This window comes from Ixodes scapularis, unplaced genomic scaffold, assembly GCF_016920785.2.
Source record: "Ixodes scapularis isolate PalLabHiFi unplaced genomic scaffold, ASM1692078v2 PGA_scaffold0__279_contigs__length_252992795, whole genome shotgun sequence".
Classification (NCBI taxonomy): domain Eukaryota; kingdom Metazoa; phylum Arthropoda; class Arachnida; order Ixodida; family Ixodidae; genus Ixodes; species Ixodes scapularis.
Window position 1 is genome coordinate 232,498,992 of NW_024609835.1, and position 3,764 is coordinate 232,502,755.

A 3,764-nucleotide genomic window follows, 5' to 3' on the forward strand; every position below is an offset into this window, starting at 1 on the left:
GTTTGGTTGCTTTCCCAGTAGAATGAAAAAGGCGAAAGTTTCGGTCATCTTTAAAAGAGGAGAGAAAAATAACTTAACAATTATAGGCCAGTTTCCATTCTTCCAGTGTTCTCTAAAGGACTTGAGAGAATAATTTTCTCACGCATCAGTAATTTTTTCTCTAAACACGACATACTAATAGACAGTCAACACGGCTTTCGCCAGGGAAAATTAACAGAAACAGCACTTGTAACAATGAAGGAACTTATCATTAAGAATATTGAAGGAAGTCGGCTTCCCTCGGAGTATTTATTGACTATAGTAACACATTCGATTAATAAATTACGAGATATTGCTAAAAAAAAGTTGCACGCATACGGTGTCCGCGGTGTTGCCCAATCGTTGTTTCAGTCTTATCTTTACTACCGGGAGCAGTGCGTATCAATAGATAATAACATTTCATCTTCCAAATTAGTTACTGCCGGTGTTCCACAAGGAAGTGTTCTAGGACCGTTCCTTTTCAATGTGTATATTAATGATGTTGTTCAGCAAGATAGTAACGCAGTCTACGTTATCTATGCGGATGACATGAGCCTGTTTATTTCCGGATGGGATACAAATGAAATAATTTTAAAAGCTGAAAGGGAACTTTCGAAACTGTGGCACTGGTCCAATAAGAATGGTCTAAAAATGAATATAATAAATCTAAGGCTATTTTATTGAAAACTACACATAAGCAGACACAAATATTATACGATTTATTACTCGGTGATACTTATATTAAAATGGTTAACAAACACAGTATCCTTGGAGTTACATTTTCTGCTAGTATGACATGGACAGATCATATTGAAGCTTTAGCTAAGTCCTTATCATCGGCGACAGGAGCACTGTCACGATGTCAACACATTTTTATTTATTTATTTATTTATTTATAATACCCTCAGGGCCACAAGTGGCGTTACAGGGGGGAGTGGGTTTACATGAAGTAGTTGGTGATGGCGTCCCGAAATCTTCCACTGTCGGTGATGCCGATGAGCTTCTCGGGGAGGTCATTCCAGTCCACAATCGCAGATGGTAAGAGCGCCTTCTGGTGTGCGAGGGTGAAGCATTGTGGGCGGGCGACCTTACAAGGATGGTCAATTCTAGCCGAGATGTATGATGGGGGGTTCAAGAGAGATTGTTTAAGGATGGGCGTATAAAATACCTTGTGAAGAAGACAAAGGCTAGAGATCCTACGACGTGAAGATGATAGCGGAAGGTCAAGGTGAGCTTTCATTAACGAGACACTCGAAAAACGGGAATAATCAGAAAAAATGAAGCGTGCAGCACGGCTCTGAACAGATTCAATTAAATCAGTTAGCGTTGATTGATGAGGATGCCAAATCGAAGACGGATATTCTAGTTTGGGACGGACAAGAGTAACGTACAGGAGGCGCTTAAGGCTATTAAGAGCAGATCTAAAATTTCGACGGATGTAGCCTAAACTTCGATTAGCAGATTGTACAATGTTGTTAATATGAGTATTCCAAGAGAGGTTAGGTCAAAGATGCACGCCGAGGTATTTATAGTGGTCTGTATATTCGAGTATAGTCCCATCCAAAAGTAGCGTGGGATTAGTTTCTGCTAATGAATTAGAAAAACGCATGCACTTACATCTGTTAGTATTGAGAGACATTTTCCAATTCTGGCACCAGTCGGTTATTTTGAGAAGGTCAGCTTGCAAAATTAGAAGGTCATCTTGAGTAGTAATCTTACGGTAAACAACGCAATCGTCCGCAAACAGGCGTATAACAGAGGTGATACGCAATGGGAGGTCGTTAATATAAATGAGAAAAAGTAGCGGTCCAAGCACGGTGCCTTGAGGAACACCAGAAGAAACAGCAGAGACATGAGACGAGGCATTGTTAGCATAGACGTATTGACGGCGTTGAGAAAGAAATTATTCAATCCAGATTAGTACATGAGAGTCAATATTTAGCGTGAAAAGTTTGAGAAGTAGAAGTTTATGAGGTACTTTATCAAATGCTTTAGCGAAGTCGAGAAATACAGCGATAGTGGGGTATCCGGAGTCGACATTCAAGAACAAGTCATTATTCAGATGAAGAAGCTATGTTTCACAAGAAAAATTACGGCGAAAACCGTGCTGCACGTCACTGAAGAAAGAGTTAATCAAGGAATGAAACCAAATGCTTGAAGATGATGTGTTCCATTATTTTAGACGAAATGCAGGTAAGAGATATCGGTCTATAGTTGGCTGGTGATGACCTACTACCCCTCTTGTAGACCGGAATGACCTTCCCAAACTTCCAGTCCTCAGGCACGACTCCCGTCTCCAGAGATTGACGAAAGATTTTTGTTTAAAAAAAGGCTAGACGTTAGATTAGTGTTATGGAGAATCTTGGAATTTATGCTGTCAATTCCACATGACCAAGAAACTTTTAAGGATTTAATAATGTTTACGATTCCATCGTAATCAATAAGAATAGGATCCATTGGAAACGATATACTGGAGACGGGAGGGGAAACAGCAATAAGGTCTGAACGGGAGATCACTTTAGAAAAAAACATCATTCAGCACATTAGCGCACAAGTTCACTGAAACAGGGTCCCCTGAATTTGAAACAACTTGTAACGAGCACTTGTCTTTTGGGCGAACAACGTTCCAAAAACGCTGCGGATTGGCAATCAATAATGATGGCAAAGTCGTACGATAAAAAAATGTCTTTACATCTATTCAACTCAATTTTCTAAATGTTAGCGCAGTCCTCATAGCTCTGCCATGATTCGGGCGTACCGGCTCGACGGGAAACTCGAAAGAGCCTTTGCTTTTTATTTCGTAGCGATTTGAGGCTGCGATTAAACCATGGATTCGAAGACTTCGTTGTTATATCAATACAAGGTATATAATTTTCCACTAAATCACATAATTTATCTTAAAAGAGACACCAGTTTACATCCTTCCATATAATGCAAAACTTCATATTTATCATGACCAATTCACTTCACACATAAATTACTGCACGCTCGTATGGGGCACGACCACAGCAGGAAACGTACACACCATCCTTGTTCTTAAAAAAAAGCGATTCGATATATTGCTAATGTGCTACGATTACACTCAACCGCACAATTGTACACTCAGTACCGTAAAATAAGCATAAAAATATTCATGCATTTCGTTTATTGCATTCTCTGTTCTTGTCAATTGAAAGTTTCAGCTCCTTTTTAAAAAAGACATCTGACTTATCGAAACAAATAAGTGACCCTCGCACCCGCAGCTGTGACAGGTGGTTAGTGCCGCGCCGGCGCACTGAATACTTCTCGCAGTCGCTGAGATATGACGTACCTTTTATTTTAATCAAGAATCTAGAAGAAAATATTTACTTTGATACATTTACTAGAAAAAAAATGCGAGATTTTTTTTGTAAACAACAGATGATAATGCATTGGTCTCTATCTCGTATAAGGGAAAGTTTTGGTGTTGAAGCATTTCTTTTTGTAATTTTTGCTAGAAAACAGGCTATTGTGAGAAATTTGATTTGTGTCATTTATAATTCCTTCAACGGTTCATAATCTTTATATAGTCTTTGACATGTACCATATCGAATTGTATACATTCACACGGTGTTTATGTGTACTCATATAGTTACGCGTCATATTTTTTTTTTGTATTTTTTCACAATATGTTGCTGTCTGTATGGGCCCCCAGGCACTCTCAAGGTGTCAATGACAGCTTTTTCGCCTAACGACCCCCGACACTGTGTTGGAAATAAAACTTGAAT

At 39.1% G+C, this 3,764-nt stretch overlaps 1 pseudogene; it reads left to right on the top strand.

The window, feature by feature from the left end:
* Positions 1-782: 782 nt before the first annotated feature.
* LOC120841217 lies at positions 783-3,555 on the top strand (annotated as a pseudogene).
* The last annotated feature ends 209 nt before the right edge of the window (positions 3,556-3,764 follow it).